The sequence below is a fragment of the Corvus moneduloides genome, chromosome 16, assembly GCF_009650955.1.
Source record: "Corvus moneduloides isolate bCorMon1 chromosome 16, bCorMon1.pri, whole genome shotgun sequence".
NCBI lineage: Eukaryota > Metazoa > Chordata > Aves > Passeriformes > Corvidae > Corvus > Corvus moneduloides.
The window spans coordinates 661,579-684,455 of record NC_045491.1 but is presented as its reverse complement, the minus strand read 5'-3'; the positions used below and the strand labels follow the sequence as shown (position 1 = coordinate 684,455).

Below are 22,877 nucleotides of genomic sequence, written 5' to 3'. Positions count from 1 at the left end.
GAGTTGGTTTCTGTGAATGGGCACAGAACACCAGAAAACTCACTCCCATTTATGCACTCAGCCCAGCCCACAGATCTGGGGTTCTGCCCTGGGAATCCCACCCCATTTCAGCTGGGCAGCACCAGAAATCCCCCCACACTTCTGCACTCCCCAGAAGCGACTACTGCAGAGCTGCCAGCGGAAGTCTCAGACTGAAGAAACTCTCCCACATCTGGAGAAAAAGATCATAGTCCAGGATCTGTGGCTTTGATGAGCAAAATGCCAACACCACCAATGGAAAGAATTTATCCTGTGGCACAGAGCAGGAGCGTGGCACGAATGTCAACAGTATCCCAGCACTGCTGGAAGCGTGGAGCTGTCACACACAGCCCTCCCCTCTGCAGCACACACTGACTGAGGTGCAGATAGAGCCAGCATCTGAACTGAACTCACACAGAGCTCCAGAAGAGTAACAATTCATTTTACTTATTGCATCTTGTACCTCACATTTAGTCTTTTCTGCTTCTAGCTATATTATTTAATTAATAACATACTAATAGCCAAATTACAAACCTTACTATTTTGCTGAGCTGTCCAGGGTCAAAAACTATCCCTAAAGAAAAGCAACCTCGAGCTGCTCTCTGTATTTGGGGAAAATGGGCAGCAAAATTTAGCAGATGCCATGCACAATCCTTTTCATGTGAAGCTGTAAATTACCTTCCCAGAAACAGAATTCATTTGCTCTCTAGCAATGGCATCCTTTTCATGCCATTTGTGAACTCAGTAGAAAAGATTTCAGAGAAACCTAATAGATATTAGATATTCTGGTTTGGGGTTCTCAAATGGAATATTTAAGAATATTGATTTTTGTAGTGCAGTTGCATTGTATTCCCGAACATAAAACATTAAAGTGTTTTTAGGCAGATACCTGAAAACAGACATAAAATTTCCATTAGCTACTTTCTCGTAGAGACCTTGCTTTTAGAAAAGTGCTCAAGATAGTGAGGGACACAAATCCTAAGGACTTTTAATTACATTTATAATCCTGTCTCTGCCATTTTTGAAAATAAAAAAAGCACAGAAAGACAAACAAAACAGCAACTCAGGAAGGGCAGCCCCGTGGTCAGCACTGAGTGTCTTGGCTCACTTCCCAAATCTGCCACCAGCTTTGTTTTTAGCTGTGGGCCACTAAATGTGTCTTTCTTCTCTCCTAGAGCAGGCATAACACTCTGATCAGGAAATACTTAATAGGCACATATGGGAAGAGGCCATTGTGCTGGTACAATTGTTACACACTTTAAAGGGTAAGAAAGACTGCTTTAGGAATCAAGTAGCATATTTAAAAGTCCAGGTAGGAAAACTAGATAACTTCAAAAGAGAAGGTAGGAAGAACACACAGCCCCTCCAAAGTCAATGGGAGTTTTGCCTTGACTTTACTGCAATCAAGATTTCTGCATTAAACACACCTGGATCCTGTATCCAGTCCCTCAACCTGCTCCATCCGATGCAGTATCACAACTTCTGCACCTGTTTCACAACGTGTTAAAAGCAGTGTACAAGGGGAACGCTGAAACCCTGCAGTCAGTGTGCTCAGAGGAGGACAACGTGCTGGCATGTGTGAATTAGGATTGTTTCAGTTTATAAAATCATCTTTTATAAAGACAGGAGGATGACTCCTGCAGCATTCCTATTTCTCAACACAGCCAGAATCTTTCAAAGCCCAGCATGCTCAGAATGAGATCCCAAGTTCCATGTATTACATTGATTTTATAATTGATTATCTTCCCAGGGTCAGTATCTGGAAACCTGTAAGACATAATTTTTTTCAACTGATTTGTCTCTCTGGACAGCTGCTGCTTACAACCTCCAACCTTCCAATAGATGATGACAGCACAGTGAAAGATGGCTCAAGTACCGTGATCATTCACTTCCCCCCTGTGGGCTGAAATCCAAAACTTTCCTACACCTCATTTTTTTTTCATGCACTAAATCATCATTGGGAAGAAAGTATCTGGATTTCCACTAATGCGAGGGCATTTAGTTGCTCACCAGAATGTTGTGAGGGCTGATTCAAACACTCCTGGTGTGAAGCAACGTGTACACTCCCACTGCTGACCCCGGTTCCCTCTGCTCAGCAGAAGTTCACCTGAAGACACGTCTTCCATTTGCAGCTCAATTCCAACACCTTGGTATTTTAAAGCCTGTCTTTCCAGGCACTTACTGCCTTGTAACTATATAGCTAAGAATCCAAAGCCCACTAAAATCAATGAGAGTCTTCCACTGACTGTGTGAACTTAGATTTAACCCCAGAGAGATTTGGCAATACCAGGCTTTCATATGGAAGCACTGTCCTTAAACCCTGACAGCCAGTCACTGATCTGTGAGGTCCCTTTATGGGTCACAGACACCAAGGACAATGGTGAGGCTGAGGATGTGGCATTGCCACTACTCCTGGCAGGAATACAATTGCAGGGAGCAAAATCATACATCAGGAGCGAGGGAGTAACTGCCTGTGAGTTGTCACCTACCCCTGCTCATCTCCCAAGGCAATCTGTACGGGCAATTCCTGTGAGGAATTCACTTACACACCCCAGCAAGACATCACCTGAGCTGTGTGCAAGCAGGGGCCACCACCACTACTTGGGCTGGCAGTGGCCCCTCTGGCAAGAACACCCAGCTTAGTGAGTCTGACTTGTCCAGAGATCCTGGGGACCCTGCAGACAAAGAGCTCATTGCCCTCCAAGCACACCTCTGCAGGCAAGAAGGAACCAGGCTGGTGGCTCCCTTCCAGAGCACTGGCTCCTCCCAAGGAACAGGATTTGTGCCACCAAGTGCAGAGGGACCACTCTGTAATTTTTATTAAACGCCACCACCCTAGCTGGCTTTAATTCCTGATTACTTCTTCAGGGGTTACCACTCTGCCTTAGCTGGCAATTATTTGGCTGTGATTAATTAGTGGTTTCAAAAGTACCAACTTCATATTTACCTGGCTGTATTATAAAGAGCATTAAACCTCTGAACCTTTGCATTTTATTCACAGTAGGACAGAAGTCCAGTTGTGGTCCTCTAGTGCAAAATGTATTATACAGACCTACCAGAAACCAATTCCTGCTCCAAAGACTTTACAATTTAAAGCTGTGATTGAACACTTGTTCACATCCTTATCTTGAAGGAGGTAGGTTGTTCCAAAGACTCCAAAGTGATTATTCATCCTATTAATGAATTCAAGAGCATGTATATGTATTTGCACAACTGGAAAAGGCCACAAGAGTAGGAATAACAGCAGGAGGATATAAAGAGAGATAATTGTGACTAATGCAACAAGCAGTGGTTAGAGAAGAGTAGCTGCCAAGCTGTTGCTGAGTATTTTATTGGCACTGCACTAGTGGCAAAAGTCAAGGAGAGATTTGAAAAAGGACAATGTAGTATTTTGTTGGCTTTTAGGAGAGCTTTCTTGTGCATTATTATAGGAAAAAGCACAAAAATGTCTGATGGAGATTGGATTAATGGCTTCATTTCTAGGGAGTATTAAATTACCTGGTATATTGTAGAAATATTTGTAATTTATAAGTAAAATTTACACGAAGCTTAAAGAATTAGTCCAGACAAGAATTATTATATTGAAATCCAAGGTTCACACGTCAGGGGCGTGTTTAACACCCATATCCTGTAAGAGGATCCACCACACACAGGAAGACATCAGTTTTCCTACTTTCCCTGCCTCCGCCCTCATGCAGGCAGGAGTCAGGACTGAACAGTGGTGCTGGGAAGGAACAGCCCAGGGGAGCCACTCTGCTACTGCAGGTGAATGCAATCCCACTCCAGCTGCATCCCTTGTGGATTGCAGGGCACCAGGAGCTGGGCAGGATCCTTCACAACATCATCCATCACTGAGATGCATTACAGAGATGGAGGCTAGAAAACAACATAAAAATCTCTCTCTGCTAAATGATGTTATGGATTGTGGGTTTCCTTCACACGTGTCAGCATTTTCCTTTTAGAGGGATGCTTCCCTGTTGTGGCTAAAACAAATGTTGCAAGCAATAAAAATAGTACAAGGCTACAAAGAGCCATTCATCAGCTTGCAAAGGCCACACAGCAGAGATCTGCAGGCACAGGCATCACAGTTAGCTCAGAATTACCTCAGGCTCAGGGATGGGGGTAGTTTTGTCATTCCCTTCTCTGCTGTATTGCCCATCGAACATTCGCATTTTAAAATTCACTTTACTTCCAAGTTATCTAATTTCTAACCTTCCCTATTTTTAGCAATTATTTGAGATCCCCTCATTTTTCAGGCCATCAAGAGGTACAGACAACATTGCCTGCCCTTTGAATAGGCATTCTGGGATCTGCAGCAGCAACTTTTGCCACAGAAAGCCAGCTCAGGGTGACGAGCATTGCTGATAAGGGGGTCTAACCATCCTACAGAGATAAAGGACAAGCTCCCAAGAGCCTCACTGGCAACAGGCATTATCACATAAAGAGCAGGGTTAACTCTTCCTTGGAGGAGTGCAAGGAAGTCACAACCAGCCCCCAGCTTCTCTGGGACACCACAGGGCTGCCTGCAGAGTGTGGCACTACTCAGAGCAAAGAGGGGGACAGAGTCTAGATGCAAACCATTTAAACTGAAGTCCTACTATCAGAACATAAATTGAATCCTGTGCTCTCTTCACGCACAGAACTCTCTGTGGAAGCTGGTCGGGTTTGCTGGGAGGTGCCCTGTCCTGTGTTTGCTCTCCATCCCGTGCCAGGGAGATGGGGAGCACCAGGACATTTCAGACCTGCAGGTGCTGGAGCCAGACAAAATGCAGCACTGTCACGGAGCTGCTGTGAGTTAGGACTGAAAGGTAGAAACAACACAGGAGAGAGAAGGAGGTAATAAATATCAGATGGTGAAAAATTTCCAACTGTTGGTTAGCTGGTGAAAAAAGGGATCAAAACTCTTGGGTTTTGACATCTTTATAGATAGCTGCGGCTAGCAGTGCAGTTCAGGAGCTGCCAATACAATTTATTTTTAAATATTCTAAATATAATGCTAAAAATAATGGAAAACTGACTTACAAGGAGTGCCCTTTCTAATAATCTTTAAAACACGTTTATACAATGTCACTTTTTTCAACTTCTGCAAAATGCACTCAAGCAATGGATTCTGTGCTGCAGGGAGGTATTAATTTAGCATTTTAGTGTGAGTCTGTTTTTGCTCAGTTAACTTTAGGCTATTGATGTTTTATTGAGTGAATAAATTAGTCAGGTCCCATTTATTACATATCTTTATTTGGCTTTATGTCTTTCTTGTGAGCACTGGGGGTGAATGGAGGCAGCTGAGGCCAGAGACTGGTGAGCTGTTGGACACAACAAGGCCTTGGACTCTTCTGATACATTGGCCAAAACCATGGGCATCATAAGCTGCATTTTATCCCGCAGGAAGTCTGTAATGTGCAGGGGAGGCCATGAGCGTGCCTGATCCCACAGGAACAGAGTTCCACTGAGCAGGACCCTACTGCTGGCTTGATAAGGGCTCTTCAGCATGAAGACCAAATCAATGTCCCAAAGGGAAGAAAGTCTCTGGAAGCTCAACATTAAAGAAATGTTGATAACTTTGAAAAAAACACACCTTTAAATGCTGAAAGAGCCAATGACTTCGCTCATTCTTTAAAAACCCTGGAAATTTCAGCAACATTACTTCTCTCTCCCTTGACCTAACAGTGATTTCACTGTCTTTGTTCCACACTGGAGCATTCCAGAAATGGAGGGAGCATTAAGGTGTTTGGGTGCCAGCAGCACACTGGCAGAACTGGGATTCAAGCATCTCCTAGCAACCAAGAGGGGCTGGTTATCCCCAGAACATTGTGTTTGTTTTGAGGAGGAGCCACGCTCTAGCTGAGCTTTAAATAGAAGGCCTAAGTAAATAATTTTACCTGTTTTGTAACTCCTACCATATAACCAATATGCCTTCTCCTGTACAAATCCTGAGCTGAAGCAGCTGCTAAATCCCTCCCCTCTAACGACTTCTGCTGTGAAGCAAACTAATTGTTTTTAAATGCTGCTCAATACTTTGCAAAACTAAACTGAGGATTAATGGTTTATAGTTTTCATTTGTATTTCCACTAGAAACAAGAAAAGCAGCCAAGCAGATATCCAATTGCCCCTGTGTACATCTCTGGTACAGTGTGACCAATAAATGAGTTCTGTGTTTTTCAAAGAAAAGGAAAAAATCTGTCCTGCAACAAACTTGCCTTTACCTCTTTGAACCTCGGCTGCTGTGAATTCTCAAGGCAACAGTTTCCCTTCTGAGACTATTTCTGCTTGCAGGAAAAAGATCAAATCCTGGAATGGGGATATTATACACCCATCTTTTCCACGGGGTACAATAACTGATCATGTTCTTCTGATGCCTCTGTTCAATAAAAGCTAATGACTTATAGATGTAAACAGTATCAGTTTTTTAGCTAAAAGAATTGTAATTCAGTACTGAGAAGGTTTGGTCTCCCTGGCATCCAGCCAGCTTGGATTTGGACAGGGACAGCGCGGCTGAGTCACTCCAAGGTTTAAAGGAAAGTTTCAAGACTCCCAATGAAAGCAGTGCTTGAAGCAACCGCTCACGCTTGAGATGTCTCTGCTTGTGTGACAGGCCTGAGCACAGAGATTTACTTCCAGCTGACATTTTGCCACTGTTTTACATAAGAGGCCAAGCTGGAAAAAACACAGTGCACATAGGTGACACTTCCTATATTTTGGGAAGGTTTTAATGACTTTTTCTTCACTATATACTATTAGTCATGAAATTCATCCAGGGCTTTGCAAGAAGTATTTAACTGCAGCTAACACAATGAGACAGGTGAGGAGATCCCCTCATTTCCATGCGGATGATGCTGAGCAGCTGCTTCACAGAAAGGCGAAATTTCATACAAACATCGTGATGAGAACTGAGCACAAAAGGAAGCACCATTTATCCCCCTGCCCTGTAACAACTTCCAGCAATGTCTGGCCAGAACTGGTCATCAGCTAAGAGCCCAGAGCCCTTGATGGGCCACTCCTACCCAGGACCCTGTGCCACATCTCTGAAACGCACCACGACCTACGGCCAGGACACAAAGCCTCCAAGTGGGGGCTCAGGATGGAGGGGAACCACCAGAGCTCCCTGTGAGGTCTCTGGGTTTCTTTAGGACTCCTGTCCCACAGCTGATGGGATTTAAACTCCAAACCTGGAAGACCTGCTTGGGTAAGTTTAAAGCTGTGAGGCTGCATTTGAACCTGACCAAGAGGAACAGGATGTGACTAAAACACAACAAAATACAAAGCTTTGCATAAGATTTGCTACCCTCAACCAAAAGGTCACAAGAGAGGTGAGACTTGAATGAAAGCATGGCAGTTGCAGTTCTGTATTATTTCACACCAAAAGAACTCCAACATAACTTTGCGCATCCTTTTGTATCTTTTCCCTCACTATTGGTACTAAACTGCCAGGAACATTGAGACGTTAGGAAAGTGATTTATAAAACACCATCACTATGGTCAGTGTAGCTGCAGTTACCCCACACAGCTGTGTATAACATACACCTTTACAGTTACCCAGGTGTCCTTCCCTCTTTCAACTCAAGCTGGCCTGCACAGATGACACTGAGAAATCAGAAACGCCTTGCAAAATAGTTGTGGAAGTTCATAGGTTAAAGTCTTCAGTATTTTAAAGCATTTATGGAGTAGAATCTCATCTTTTCAGAATTCAAAACAATCTCAAAATATCATTTCTTGGCATTTACATTACATTTGAAAACAGAAACATACTATAAAATCATAATAATTCAGCGTTTTCCACTGAATCCTAAGTTACTAAATGCATTGCTTTTAAGGGGTATTTTAATACTACCTAGGAAGATAAATAAAACTCTGCACAGACCACAGGTCTGCAAAACCTCCCCTCAAGGAAAGGGGATGCCCCAGGCTCTGTTTCTCTCCAGTCATTCTCCAGAAGCACAAAATCTCTTCTGCTACTCAAAGAGCTCATTTCAGAGCCATGTCTTGGTGTGGCCGTGGTTCCCAACACCTTACACAGTGCTGCTGAGAGAGATTGATAAAGGCAGTGGGAACAAAACAGAAATCGCAGTTTAAGGTGAATCAAGGGATCAAGTTTCAGGGCCAGACAGTCTTTTTTTGTCTAGGGGTTGTTTTGGTCCTGACAGCCTCACAAACACCAGCAGAAAAAATTCGGTGAAACGGAAGTTTTGCCTTCAAAAAGAAACAAAGAACTTCTGTACAAATACTGAATTCTGTGAACAGATTCTTTTTTTATTACCTGCTTCAAAAAGTCATTTTACAGCAAGTGTGTTGCAGGAGCTCACAGTACCATTTGTCACACTGGACAATACCAATGCTGGTATCGACTTTTCCCCGCTGTTCACTGTAACTGTAATGAATAAGATGTTAACTTGTCCCATTTGAGTGTTTCTCCTGCTTTTACTCCACAAGCACAAATAGAGTTGTGCATAAATATGACTTTTTGTTAAATAAAAAAATCCATTTTGCAGGGAGGTGGGTCTGAAACACAGCAGGGTCTGCTATTGCACTTACCATGAATTAACTGAATCATCTCATATTTTCAACACTTCAGCAATTACATCTGTATATAATTACTATGCAAAGCACACTCATATCTGAGTACTTAAAAAGATCTCGATGCAACCTCTTGGGAATCTACTCCCAAATGTGTGTGCAAGGGTAAATGTGAAAACTCCCCTGGCAATGTGTGCACTTTGGAAGCTCTTTTTAGTGGTCAGCCAGGACATGAGGCTCCAAGAAATGCACTCCTGTGACACTGATAGGTGACTCCAGGAAAGGACCAATTTAGGCTCAGCACTGCAAAACCTCAGTGAAGTCTTTTTCTCAAAACACAGCTCCTAAAGCCCCTGGAACTGTTCTGAGAAAACAACAGAGCTGTAATGGAAGAAATAAGAAAATAATGAAGCCACGAATATGACACCTATTCACAGACACCTGTAAAAATATTGAGCTATTATTACTGGATGCATTTCTAACACAGTAGCAGTGTCTCTCTAACACAACATTTCAGGATTTCAAAAAGGAGTAGAATAATGTCATGTTAGTGCCTCTTGCAAACATATAACTGGAAAAAGGTGATGTTTCCTCTAAAGAGGGAGCAAGGTACCAGCTGTTGGTGGGTCTCTGAACCCTCCTACCCTGGGGTAATGCATTTTGGAGAAAGAAACTTTAATGTGACATGTAGATAAACTGCCTTTCAATGTAGGAATGTATGAAATTGTTTTATTTCTTTGATGCCAACCCCTTCTCTGTGGTTATACCTATGCAAGGGATATAGGATGTAACAGCAAGGATATAAGATGCTCTAAGTGGAAATTGAAAGCAGTCTGGGGGTATGGAACAGAAGTTAAGAGCTATAGCAAAGAAGATAAAATCTGATTCAGGTCTGAGTTTTGGTTAAGCATGTAGGTACCTCGTAATGGGAAAGGATCCACTTCAACACATTGTCATCAGGAGTTAGTGAGTCATAAATGATGGGATTTGATATGGAAAATGAACTTCCCAAAATACAAAGATTTCATTAAAAAAAACCCAAACACCTCACACTCACTGACACTAAAGTAAAGGTAACTCATTCTGTGCATTAGGCTGGGAGGGAAGGAAGGTTTTGGTAAACTAATAAAGAGATAAAGATGATTAGGCCCATAAAACTAGAAAGATGGAGTTCCATTATCCTATCCTGTACTGCCTACTGTGCACTCAAGTGTGTTAAATGAAACCTTCAGCTGTACAACTTCAGGATGTTAAAAACAACATAATAACAACATGTACTTGGATGCTAATAAATGGCACCATAAATAGACATCAACTTTAGCAATCGAGGGAAATGCTCAGAGGTCTGTAATGGAACTCCCATGGGACTAAACCAAACTCCAGCCCTTAAAATACTGCCTAAAGTAGGACTAGGAAGAGATTTAGATTTAACAAAAGAATTCTGTATTCAAAAAGAAATTAGTTACTATGTGGTTTCACTTACACCATATTAAAATATGGTGATAGGATTCTGTTATCCAAATGTAACTTCTGATACTAAAAAATTTTCAATATGAAAAAGAAATCTGCAGAATTATCATGCTTGGGAGTCTGTGCTCCTGTGCTCAATTCTTACCAGATTTACAAGGCATCAGGGATGCTACTCTGAATTAAGTACAAGAAAGCTTTGCTTCACTCTGCAGAACACATCACTAATAGAAAATGAGAGGCAGCAACACCACAAAGCCTCACAGAGGAAAATGGAAACACTCCTTTCCTATGATCCTTTGTAAATGGTCTTCTGCATTCTCAATCCAGCTCTGCCATTGACATTTCCAGCTTATTCAAAGTCTGTCACAAAAAGTTTTACAGACAGTGCAATGCACCCATGGATGGAGAGAAGAGACAGGCTGTGCTATCTTCCACTGGCAGAGACTGGTAACTCCTCCTCCTAACACAAGCACCTAAGTGTGATAGCAGCTTAGGAGGTGTGAATACCACATCCCTCCCAAGAAGTTAGGACAACTGCTTCAACCTTTTTTTTTTCCCTTTTCCCAGAATTGTAAATATATTTGGATATTCAGAAAATTCATTCTCTTACCACTTCAACTGGAGCACTGGCAATGGCTGGCCACGAGGATGCCCAACAGTCCCTTAGAGGGCCAGCCAAGACCTCTCAGGGTGCCTGTGTAACTTGTATTTACTGCAAAGTGTGTTCTACAGAGAGCACACAGGTCTGGAAACATCAAAATGTGTCACTGAAAATTATGCAGCACAATCTGAGCGTGTAACAGTGGTGAGACCATATGGAGAACTAACAGCAAAGGCTTAAAGACACACACAGAGCCTGAGTCCCGGGCTGCTGCAGGGTCTGACTCCCATATGGAAAGGGCACTCTGCTGCAAGTCATCTTCTCAGGGCACAGCCCCCCGTGGAACATGTCTGAAGTGAGAGTCAGTACTTCGAGCTGCTCTCCAGACTGGCATTTAACAAGCTGTCAGGATGACTTAAAAATAGCACAGGATCTAACTGCAAAACAGAGTTCTGGTTTGCTTGTTCTGCTTTCCCTGCTGTGATTTTATCAGGAATTGGCCGGCTTAATTTAGCTTTGCTAGTTGCGAGGAAATAGCATAATTTTGTTTTAATTTTGCTTCTTGGCTGGGTTTTCCAAATGAATCCACCACTAATTGCCCCTCCGTGAGTGGCTCCAGGAGCTCACACCAGACCCCGGACCAGGAGTGCTGGGCCCTGTTCTTGCTCGCACTGCTGATGACAATGTGGGCACCAGGCAGCCCTTGTGTCCCCTCGTGCTTCCATGCTCACATTTACAAAAGAGAGTTACAGCTACTGCCCAGGCTGGAAAGCTGACACATTTATAATGCTCAGAACCAGAAATACCTCATTACAGCATTACTTTGTGAAGGTGTAAGCTTTTGGGTTGACTTGGAAAGAAGTGTGAAATAAAGGAATATAAAGCACCTGCAACACTGACACTGAAGCTGAGACATCTTCCAGCTGGCTGTGACTTTGCATTGCTTGCAGGACTGAGATCCTCCTCCAGCTCAAGCAAGAGCTGTTTTGTCAGTTTGAAACTAATCCAGCCAAGGTAAAAATCAAGGTTTAACTAGCACAGATAAAATGAGAGTGATCATGCAGCTCTTCAAAAGGTAATCCATTACCTTGCTTAAAATTTACTATTCAGACATAACAATAACATGCTTTTGAACAGGATTTAAGATTACAAGAAGTAGAGAGGTCATTTGGAAAATGTCGCAGCCTTGGTAAGCAGATCCAGGGATGGCTGAATGTACCCAGGGGCACATTAAAAGATTAATCTTTCACATTTAGAATTCATCAAGACATAGTATGAGGATCTATTGGATTTCTGGTTTATCTGTCGCTATCTTTCAGCTTGCCTTTTTGCATTATGATATTTCAGTGTCTTGGACTTGGCTTCCTCCTTCGGATACAGGTGAAAACTATCCCCAAGGAATTTACAAAGTTCCTCTAGTTAAGAAGTGATAACTTTACTATCTGTTTGCAGAAAGACCTCAACACAGCTAGTCCCTGGGTAGCTTCCTTTTTCACTTTCCTTAAGGTGTTCTGTAGAAAAATACTTTCCAATATTTTTGAGATCAAGTTCTCTTCTAACAATCCTATTTTTACTTTGCTTTTATGAGACTCTGAAGAACATTGCTTGGTCATCATCCAGAACTGTGTTTCTTTTCATGTATCAAATTCCATCTGTAACTGTTACCCAACTGCACTAAGACTATGCTTTAGCTAAGCAATCTAGAAATATTGCTTTTCCACCCATTTTCCTTTTCCAGTCTTTCCAGTTCTGTAACTAAGTCTTCCTTGGTAAAACTAAACCTAAAACTACCCCAGCCCTGGCTTATTTCTTGTCCCATCACACAGATCAAATTAGTAAAGAGATCTTCTACAATCAGAAACCATGAACTTGTGTTGCTGGGTTGTTATGTAAAAAACCAAGCCTGACCTTATTTCCCAGTGAGCACTTCCTCCACCTCCCACCTTCACAGGCGTCTTGCTCCCTGCTAGGCACTTTACTGATCCAGGATTTCCCAGATTCTGGCAGCAGCTTCCTACATTCCCAGTTTCAAAGACGGGAACCAAGATGTCCACGTGTAAGCCCCAAACATGACCTTGCTGCTCTGTCTGGTTCTCTGAAATCTGACCTGCCTAAAATCCCTGCAAGGTTCATGGATCCTGCTCCAGGTAAGCTTCTGCTGTCCCTTCTGCTCACCGTAATATACCTCAAAGAGCAAACTTCTACTTGTTTTTGTATATTTGAATAAATCCCTCCCCAAAACAATTCAAAGTCTTCCGGCGTTACTGAAAAGTTAATTTACACGTGGAGGATGCTGCTGCTTTTAGGAGGTGCCTCTTGCATACACTGAAGAGGAATCTGGGAGAGTTGTCAGACATGAATTTCTCTCTTCTTGTTATTTTCACATAACCCTCCCCAAAAGAAATAATTAGAAAGCAAAATTCTCCAAACTCAAAGTACAGAGAGGAAATGTGGGCAAAAAAATCATTTTTTTAAAGGTTCCAAGAAACAGAATTTGCATATCTTAAATCTATAGGCAGCCCTGCAAACCATATTTCTTTCTCTTTTGAAAGCAACTGCTCCCTGCATTCACAACTCAGCCTAATAAATTCCATAGCAACCCTGTGAAGTGCACGAATAATGGACCTCAGTAAGTCACAACAAGAACTTGAAGAGCCGAGGACAGAAAGAGGACCCAAAGCTGCTTTGAAACACCTGATTTCTCAGGACACTTACCACCCAGCACTGACACGGCCTCTTCCAATGCTCCAAACGCAGTCTGTGTCTCAGCTGCCTCCAAACCCAATACCCCTCCTGCTCTGCAGGACTGAGCAGGCCCTGGAAGAGCAGGGCCTGAGGTCAGTTCTGGTGTCACAGCATCCTCACAGGCAGCTGTGTGCAGTGACAGGACCAACCAGGGGCAGGGAAGCACCCACCAGGAAGCAGTCCGTTGATGTACATGGTTTGTGGAGTAACACGAATTTGTGAATCCTGTCACAGTAACAAAAGAAATGCGTAAGAAGTTACATAAGATATAAGAAAAGCATATTTTTGGTTGCAATAACTACTGAAATCTTTAGTTAAGAGTTACATGAATATTTATTCTCTCTCAATCTCTAGCAACTCCCCATTTAGCTCTAAGAAGGAAACAGTTAGATGTGCACATTATCTGGTCCAGCTAAGTCAAAGAAAATGAACATAAATAAAAACATTTCAGGGCTAAAATTATTTCTTAGGACATTCAAATAACTGATGGTTTCCCTAGAAATGCTGGGCACTGACAGTAATAAACCCAGGCAGGAAATTGCTTGGGTTTCCTGAAGAAAAGACCAGGACCCACTGTCCACTTGGGAAATTGCAGCAGCCTGCGTGCATCCATAGATCCTCATCTCATAATGGTAAGGACTGAGTGTAAGGGGCATGGCAAGCTCTAGTAATGGTTTGGCTGGTGCCAGATTAGGAACAAACTCCACTGGGGATGCAGGTGAGGAGCTGGGAAGCCAGGGAGAGGACACGGCAGCCTGGCAGGCAGCCTTGGAGCCAGCCGGAGGGCACCCACGGCGGGGAGCAGCCTTCAGGGAGACCATGCCACGAGCAGACAAAGGCTTCAGTCCCCAAAGCTATTTAAATAGAACACAAAATCCTAAACAAGAACAACACAGCTCTCTGAATACAAGACACAAATCTTCTGATTTGAAAACAAATCCTGCCTCGCTTCCCACCACCGTGTCCTTGCAAAGTTGCCCTTCCTTCCTGCCTTGCTTTCAACACAAAAAACTGTGACTTCCCCACTCACGTGTCTTTGGGACCCTCCAGATCTTGTCTGCCTGCAGCAATCCCACTTCCCTTCTCCCACTGCCAGCTGTGCCCCGAGCTCATGCCCTGCGTGTGTGCCTGCTCCTGGAGTTTGTCCTGCAGCACTGCGGCCGTGCCTGCTCCGAGGCCAGCACTCCTGCCATCCCAGGAGGTCTCTCTGGCCAGACCACGGAGACCCATAAAGCAGCCCTGACACCACAAATGCTTGTCCTTGGAAAATCAAAAGGGAGGAGCAAGAGCACCTCTCATGCTGTAAGGGACCAACGTAGTGATAAGAAACCCACCAGCCCCTTGCTTTTCCTGTAATGCCAGCACTGGCTCAGTACGCCAAGCCAGAGCATTTAGGAAAGAGCAGCAATTAATCTGGAATGATGGCAGGCAGGCAGAGAGACAGCTCAGAGGCAGCTCTGTGCATGCAGATCATCATGTAAAGTGTCCCATCACAGAAACAATCAGGGCTCTGCCCTCACAGGAAAATGCCAAGATGCACCTGCTGGGGAGTTTGCTCACCCTTCCTGCAGCTCCATTCCCACTCCTGCCCTGGGGGAGTCCCCACCCATCACCATCAAGGCAGTTGTGATAGCTCCAATGGCTAAACTACTTCTGGTTCACAGGATTTATATTTTTACTTTCTCTATTTATCTGGAGAAACTGTCAAGATCTTCCTTCATGCGACCACCAAACATTTAGGAACACACACACATACCTCATGTTGGAAATATTTGAAACTACTGACTGATCTGCTTGAAACCTGATTGCTGATTAGCACTCTCTGAAAAGCAGTCCAGGATTTCTATCACAATCTCACTTTTTTCCTACATCTCCTGGCATTACTATTTTAAGTACAGAACAAAGAATGGGAAAACACAAAGACAGGAATGAATATACTTCCCAGAAAAAAAAATCTGCTCTTTGAATTTTGTTCTAGGAGCCAGCAGAAATCCAATCCTGTTGTGCTTTTATCTGTCATCTTCCCTAGAAGGTGTTATTAGTTCAATTAGCAGAGCTATCCATACCGAAATTTCTCCTTCTGTCTTTACTTTACAGCTCTTGAATGTAAAATTCAAGAGGCAGGACTTTGAGACACAATTTATGGCAAGTTTGAGAATCTTTCAGTCTTTTACCTCGTTGCCACACACTAAGCAGTGCATTTAACTCCTGTTCCAGGCTGTGGTAACAAACCTGTGCAGAGCTTGTCTGTAACAAGGGGTAGCTGCAGCCAGGCCACCCCACAGCAGAGCCTCCCCAGCATTCGGGTACTCAGCAAGGGCTGGGCAGCTCAGCCCCAGCTCCTGTCAGGGACACAGGACCTGCACAGCTCGACTGGCCAGCATGGCCACCAGCTGTGGGACTGGGCAGGTGAGGGAGGTACCCACACAAGAGCACACGGGCACAGAGACCACCTTCAAAAACAAGAAGTTAATGATTTGATTGAATGCTAATCCTGCCTTGCTGCAACAAAGTCATCTCAGGCAATAAGACAGCCGGTCTGTGCTTCTACCATTATTATTCTATGAACACACTCTATCTTTTGTCCTGCCTGAAATAATATTGACTTACACCTTTCCTTAAGGGCAGTTTAAGATGCGAGTGAACTGCTATCTCTGCACTATCTGAAACAGAGCAAACCTTTTCTATCAAGTCTTCACCTCTTCAAGAAACACACACCTCCACTTGCATGCATTCAGTGCTGTGCCTGGGAGGGAGGCTCACAGTGTCTGGTTCAGCTGGGGACTCAAAGGGAAGCCGATTCCAGGGGCTGCCTGCCATGGTCGCTGCTCAGCGGGAGCCAGGGGCGAGCGCCTGACATTTCCAAAAGCTGGGCTTTGTGACTGCAGAAACCACACACTCCTCACGTCTTCCCGTGAGCCCAGCAGCAAAGTCAGAGAGCTGCCACACAGGAAAGAGTATTTGTTTCTTCTCAGTCTCCTTTTCCCTCCAGATCCATTGTCTCATTCCTTTGCACCCTGTCCAGAACAGGAGGTTGAAGGATGCAACCCAAAATCTCCCAGTCTTAGGGTAGCCCTACAAACACAACTCCTACAAGAATTATACTTCGAGAATGAGCTTCCAGGAGAATTCCAAATGCTGTCAACAGGGCTGTTCAACATGTCTGAAAGGGCAAAAATACTAATAAAGGAGTCAAAAGAGATGAATTATATGAGTCAACCTGGCCTTTGCAGAATACATGTGATAATTTTGCAGAAAACAATGCAAGTAGAGGGGAAGCATTCAGTAGCTTGGTGTAATATTGCCAGCAGTTGTTACCATCACAGGATAGTGGTCACCAGCAGGATCTGTAAATTTGTCTATCTTTAGAATAAAGAGGCATTTCAAATATTACAGCTGTATATGCAAACACTGACTTTCAACAACACAAACTAGGTGTTCTTTTTGTATCTTTATTTAATAAAGTCTAGTCCAAAATACAGTCAAAAGCATGCCTTTATCTGAAGTCTAAAAATCCTTTATTGGTAGACTGACATCACTGCTGTTTCTGTAAACTGTGAATCAACTTCCCACACCTTAAATCAGCAAATTACTGTATCATTTCTCTTATGCTTGTCATTCAGAGCACTTCACCTCAAGAGGAAAGAAAGAATTTGTTTCTTTGACAGTGGCTGATAATGAATATACTTGTACAAAGGCATTTTATAAGGGTCAGTAGCCTGTTACAGAGGGATTCTTATACAGATTTCATCACAGAGCAAATGAAGAACATGCTTTTGCTGCTATCGAGTCATATCCATTCCTGAAAATTACTGTGGTTCCTCTATTTACAGTGTGATTGAGACAAAGAAGGCAAAATACCAGGTCAGTACTCACAGCACGGATCAACAAAATCGGTACTACAACAATACAGAGATTATGAATATGATAAGGCACTAGAAAACATTATGTTACCATGTATCTCCCACCATCACCTGCCACGCTGGACCGGAATGGAGGCAGGGCAAGGCTTCGCGGCACTAAAGACATCAATCCACGGGTATCAGGCAATTTCTGTGCTGCTATTCCAGCTGTGTTACAGCTTCCACAGGCTGGCCATGACCTTGTTTGAAAGGCAGGTATACATCTCTATAAAGGTAAGTAGGAATACTAGTCTTCTCTTTCTTTTATATTTATTTCTTTTGTATTATCCAACGTTTGTGGAATGTCTCTCATTAAACCATAATTCTGCATTGAAATAGGATTAGTAACTTTTCTGCTCTGAATCTACTGGTTTTCCTATCAGCACTTCAACTTTCAGAACTGAATTTCTGCTTCTGAACCACATTTCAGAAGGTTATTTTTGCTAACAATTTATATTGTATTATTCTTATTACAGAATAGGCTTGAAAAGAGAGCCATATCAAAGGCTTTCAGTTTCCAAAAGCTGAAGAGCTGATGGGAACAGAGGGAGCCCCATTTCTAACCCAAAAGCACAAACCTAAATTGACACAGTGTGTTAACAAAACAAAACAATTCAGAACAGAAATTAGAAAACATAACAGACAGAAAGAATTGATTAATCCTATTGATTCAGAGCAGCATTGTGTGCATTTAACACTACCTAGAAATAAGACTCTTCCTACTTTAGAATTTACACATCTGATGGAAACACCATTACATTAAGGACAACGAATACCAGGAAACAGAGCCACCACCCCCATCTCCAAACAGTACAAAAAACTTTCCAGCTTTAGGCCTAAGACAGCTGAGACCACACACCTCATGACAGAGAAGAATAATAACCTTATATGTAATCTGGTATCAGATGATCAGCTGATCTTTAGAGTCTTTTCCAAGAGTCATCTCCTTCACAACACCTCTGAGATAGATACATCTCCAAGGCAACTTTCTGGCTGTAGATAATAATCATTATGTGTGTAGAAACAGTGGACATTTAGTGCAGATAAGGATAGAACAAGCTCAGTGTTTGGTCCAAAGCTGCCAGGAGAAAAGGGATAATGAGATTCCAGATGACTAAATTGATTTTAAGCTACTTTCACATTTATATCACTATCCCAAGGGCCCTTTCCTCAGTCACTCCAGCTCATGGCCTAGGCTATTTAAACTGCCATTCACATTAAAATGTCAGACTGTGAATTGTAAGGGCAAGACAGATTCAGAGATTTGCCTCCAGCATCTCTGCTGCAGAGGCTGTAACCTCTGGCAACAGGGCAGGGCTGGAACCCAGGAGCAGCAATGGCTGAGTCACTGTTAACTGGGTCAAAACCTATACCCAGAATCATGACTGGTGTAAAGTGAGGATCTTGAGGATAGAGATATCAAAATTTAAGACAACAGGTATTTAAAGAAATAGAACTGAAACTGCAGCATCAATTCTCCACTAAATGTCTTGCTGTGAATAAAAATCAATGATAATCTTGTCTCTAACTTTTTAGGATGTGTTCAACAGATATATTACAAAGACTCTGAAAGCTAATGGAGCCTGGAATATGAGTTTCGTCCTTAAAACGATATGTAACGCAATTATGCATAATGTTTTACTGTGCTACAAATTTACAGGAGAAATCTGACTTCTGTATAATTGCTTATTTGACATTAGTGTCTGTGTAACTGAAATCACATTGAGCTTTCAGCTTGTCAAATATTTTGTGTTTTTCCACCTGTGAAACATTAGAATTAGCCTGACTTTTCTACTTTAATCTAGCCCAAGTGAAATGTCCCTTCTGATCTTCTTGGCTTTAGGTATTGTTTGCACCCATAGCCACCTACACTGTCCTCATGAGAAGCAAATGTCCTTCTCAAGGACATGAGGCACAATCAGTACACCAGATCCAGAAAAGAGAGAAGCATGTTTCTCATGTTTCTCAGCATTTCCTGTGCAGTAGAGGAAACATGATTACAAGTAGCAGTATTTACCCAATTCTAAGGTAAAATAAAGGTTAAGAGAGTCCCCCTTCTAGGACATAAGGTCATCACTCACATGTGAGCGACCAGTATCCATCCCCCTCTGCATGGGATTTCCACTCCAACACATTCTACTTGCAGTACATGTGTGACTATTTGGATCCAGCCAGCACAAAGAACCTGCAACAGACTCGTGCTAGGCAGAAGCTTGAAGCAAGCTAAAAGAGCACCCCTGGCCTGCAATTAGCTCCTTCTCACCAAGGCATCTACTTGAAAAAAAAAATTTGAGCTGAAGACCAAATAGATTGGCATGTTTAGCTGCAGCCAAAGGTGAACATATCCTCAGCACTTACTACAGTTTTCCCTCCCAGTAACAGGTATTATAGCCAAGAGGCTCCAGGCATTGGTATATGAGCCCACTATAACACCAAAATAATCAGGCTGTAAGTATTCTAAATTCTTATTTGAATGCACTGCTACGCTGGTAAGGGATTTCTATTTTAAATTAACAACAAGGACAATATGAATAAAGATGATTTTGAATTCATAAAGATGAATTTACTTGGATTAAAGCAATAGGCATGCAAACATCTGACAAAGCTAAGCTTCAGTTACCTTGCAGCAAAAACAAAGGCAACAGCACAAAACCACTAGAAATTAGGTTAAAAAAGACAGTGTGAAAAGAAGATCGAAAAAGGTGAAAACCAACAGCAATGAAGGTTAAAACCCATTCCACATACTCTGCCTTTTCATACACATAACTCACTGCAAAGAAAAAAATATTATCTCCCACCAGTGGAATGGCTCATTGCCTCAAGGAAATGCAAAACAATTACTGTTACAGAATAAAAAAAGACCACAGGATATGGGGAGGAATACTGCCCCCCCCCCCCCCAAAAAAAGCCCCAAAATACAAAACCAACCTTGCTGCATAGAAATGAATGAAAACACACAGCAAAATGACATCACAAAACCCAGGGTGAAGTGGTGTAACACAAAGACTGAGTGTTCCCAAGAAAAAAAGGAATATTCTTCCCAGCTTAAGTTTTGCCCACTCAAGCTAGCAGCCCATGCAAAAATCCAAGGAACATCTCATGATGCTCTACCTGTGCCTCACACAAAAGAAAATAATTTCATAATGCATGGCAACAAAGGAAGCACTGATTCTGATTTTTCATTGTTATTATAAAGTAGGAACTATTTCACAGAACCCACTGAATTACTGTACCAAGACAGAAACTCTGCAGATGTAAAATGAAGTTCAGGCTCGAGAGCAAACACTGACTCCCTATTTTTTAATCCTCCTGCAGCAGAAGGTCTTTTGTTATTAATACAAGGTAGGAAAACAAAAACAGCAAATCACTTTTGTCCATCTTTTCAGTTTATGATTAATATAAAACAATTTACACATCCTTTTTTTTTCCAACACTTTTTTGGTGCTTATAGCACTTCTGTCACTGATCTAACATCATGGAATGAATATTTTACAGAAAAAACAACACAAGTGGCAGCACAAAGTTTGTTTCTCAGGCAGGCAAGCTGCCATCCCTCAGAAGACAGCTGAGTCACAGAGTATATAAATAACTCTGTCAAGAGAATTACTCAGTCTCACTGTGAAACCACTCAGCAGAGCCAGAAAGATGGGGACACAGCAGATGTTACCAGTGCTCAAGAGGTGCCCTTTCTCCCCACATCATCTGCAACAGCTTTTGCCTCTTTCCAGCAGCATGAAGGCAGACAGGAATGTCTTGTTCACAAGTGGAGGCATCAGGTTTTGTGAGAATTCATTAACTCTATGACATTTTACAAATCTTAATGGTGCTGGGAGGTCACTCGAGTGACCACGTGTCAATTAGAAACAGTCCTGTGAGAAGAAAGGGAGCCATACACAAACCTGGTGAGGATAAGTGGAGGGTCAGGTCACATCCCACCCAGCAGGAATTCCCTGCTCTCAGACACAGCACAGCCTTTACCTGCCCCACCGTGAGCAGCCAGAACACACCGAAGAGAAACTCAAGGTCACTTGTACCGGTGGCAGCAGAGAGGCACAGATTTGCTGGCCCACATTCATGGAAGCACATAGAAACATTTGCCTGCATCAAATACTGCTTTGGGGAACAGGCTTCTTCTAAATTGATAAAGATATACAAGAATTTTGGTGCACTAAACTATGTAAAACTTAACTCATGATCTCAGCATCTTATACAAAAATTCAGATGTACATACACACGTTCTTCAGCTAAGGCTTTCCTTGTACCTTAACTCTTTCTTCTTTACATCCAGAAGTAACAAAAAGGCTTTTAGGCCTGTCCCTAGCACTTTATTTGGCCAAACCCCCTGGTACAAAGTCTAGGGAAATCCACTTCATCACTGAGACAGCCATACCACTGACAACATTAATACAATATTTTCTCATCTGTTGGCACGCTCAGGGACCCAAGGCTGGATGAAGATCACAATACTTTATATAACCTCATAAAAATATGCAACATAATGCACTAAAGCATCATTTTTCAAACTGTTTGGTCTTCTGTTCTTGATTATGTTTCTTCAGGTCTGCTTGAGTCTCAGAAATTCCAGTCCTCCAAAGAAATTCTGGAAAAAAGCCCCTGGCCTAAATGCAAAGTTATGCCATGAACTTCTGACAGGTAAAATACAAGGACTCCTTTGAGGCCCATCCTGAAGGCTGTGTGCAGTCACCACTTCCACTGACTTCAGGGAGAAGACTGATGGAAAGATGAACCTAAAAAGAAATGTAAAGATTCAAACTAAAGATGCAATTCCAGATGTACTTTGACTCTAAAGACATGTGTTGTGTGACTTGAACTACTTTAACAGAAGAAACTAATTCATTGGTTCCTGGGCTGCCAAATTTTGTTCCAAATCTTGTGATGCAATATGAACAGCTAGAAACATCAAAACATGTTTTCCTCTCAATCTGTAATCCATCCTCCTTGGTAAACACCATTAGAGACTTGAGTCCTCAGCTATACCAATTTCTTATTTTTAGCTGGAGTAAATGTAGACATAAGCATAATTCATGGCCAGATATTACTGTATTTCATTTTCTTTTGACTAAGGTCAAGTCATCCATAGCCCAACGCCCTGTCTCAAAACCAAAGCTTTCTCTGGGTAGTAATGCTTATTATTCTTTTTTTTACCTACTCCCTTGCCTTCCTCTATCCTCTCCATTTTTGCAGCAGATATTTCTCTATTTTCTATTTTATTTTACACTCATCTTACATCCATGTAATTCACAACCTCAGGTAAGGATCAGAAAAATTATACTGAAGACCTCCACATTGATGACATTTTCTTTCAATTTGATTTCTATAGAATGAAAAACTGGGTTTCTTCCTACTGTCATCACACTACCACAACACAGCAAAACATTTTTAGGCTTGAACTGAAACATTAACTTCTCTCCTGTATGTTAGGAGTAACTGGTGCCCTGGTGACAATGTGAACGCAGAGAGGGGCAGGCTGTGCTGCCAAGGTTGCTCGCTGGCTGTGGGGCTGGGAGGTTCCTGGCTGCATCCCACCGGGATGAGCAGGATGGCCGGCAGCACAACGCGCCTTTCACAGTTATCTCCCTCTCACAGAAGCCCAACATCCATGAATACAA

At 42.5% G+C, this 22,877-nt stretch overlaps 1 long non-coding RNA gene across 1 annotated transcript in view; it reads right to left on the bottom strand.

Annotated features, from left to right (window-relative positions):
- Window positions 1–17,520: 17,520 nt before the first annotated feature.
- The window catches only part of LOC116452129, a 146,564-nt gene continuing 141,207 nt past the window's right edge, over window positions 17,521–22,877 (bottom strand). The window contains exon 3 of the long non-coding RNA XR_004243410.1: window positions 17,521–21,995. This is a non-coding gene — a long non-coding RNA (uncharacterized LOC116452129). The remainder of the gene's footprint in view (window positions 21,996–22,877) is intronic.